Below are 1,463 nucleotides of genomic sequence, written 5' to 3' on the forward strand. Positions count from 1 at the left end.
TCCGACAATATATACTTATACGCATATATAATATATATTTAGAAATAGATAATCGTTCCAGTAAATCTATTATCATATGATTGTCAAACAAATGAACCACGAGGTATGAAATTAACAGTAGACAAATACGAAGAGTTACGTGTCCATTGAACAGTATTTGAAGAAACAATTATTGAATGTTTGAACAAGCTTTATGGAATTCCCAAATTTACTGTACGCTCATTGGAAGAAATATAACGGGTAAAAATAGCTGGGCTAAAAATGACAACACGTTTCAGTGTAAACAGACAAGAGTTATAAAAAAGAACAAATTTTTTTTTCTATATTTTTTAGACCGCAAAAATTGAACAATGTAACAAATGGTAAAAGATGCACGTTTGAAGGTTATCGTTAAATTTCTTCCAGTAGAGAAGATTTTTTTTTCTCGTGGTTCCAGTTGAATACGTTCGACGATCACATTACCTAAGAAAAAAACTAAGAACCGAGTTGCGCGTGTGAACAGAGAAGCAGGAAAAAAAACAAAGACGAACGAACGAACCAGATAAACGAAAAGAAAAAAACAAAACACGAAAGAAAACGAAGATCAGGGGTTAATAACGATCGATTAGTTGTCCTCTCAGAATAGACGAAAGTATACAATATTATGGGCAATGGTACGAAGTTACTTCTCCCTGAATTCCCTGCGACTCGATTTCAAACGCAGTTAACTATATTTAAAATGTAACGTCGTAGAAGTGTATCGAGATATGGTATTTTAAATGTAAAAGCTAAAAGGAGAACACAGATGGCAAGTGGAAAACGTTACACTTGGTAGAGTTAGAGAAAAGGAAATAATAGACGAAGAGGGTCGAAAGAAGTGAATTGAGAGAAAACGTTCCACCGATTCGAAACAAAAAAGAACAAAAGAAAGACAAACAAACTTCCTCGCAAGTTTCTTTTTCCAATTGGCAAACAACGTACGAAAAATATGAAAGCAAAAAAAAAAAGTCACTTAAAGTATCACTTCGCTTCTTTATACGTCCCCAGATTTAGAAAGAATTAGACCCAGAAAATGAAATAACGAATAGCATGAGGAAAAAACATGGTTTGCATGCAATAAAATGTTATATTACGCGACGAGAAAGAAAAGAAACACAAAAAAAAATCGAAACGTGCGGCGACATCGATGCCCTCACGACGCATATTCTTTTTTTACTCCCAAATGTAGAAAAAAAAAAAAAAAACAATGAACAACTCGTAGACGAGGTTCCCCGATTGCATATTTAGATCGATCAATACAGGAAAGGATTTTTTCGTACTTTCCAACTTTTTTTTCATTCCACTACCCCTTTTTTACTAACGCGACCAAGCAACAGGTTTTAGATCCTCAAATACGCTTGAGAAAAAAAAAAGAAGAAAATCACATATCACACGAAAAACATATTACTTTACAAAAACATTTTATTATTCGTCTAACTTTTATA

This window comes from Habropoda laboriosa, unplaced genomic scaffold, assembly GCF_001263275.1.
Source record: "Habropoda laboriosa isolate 0110345459 unplaced genomic scaffold, ASM126327v1 scaffold176, whole genome shotgun sequence".
Taxonomy (NCBI): Eukaryota; Metazoa; Arthropoda; class Insecta; order Hymenoptera; family Apidae; genus Habropoda; species Habropoda laboriosa.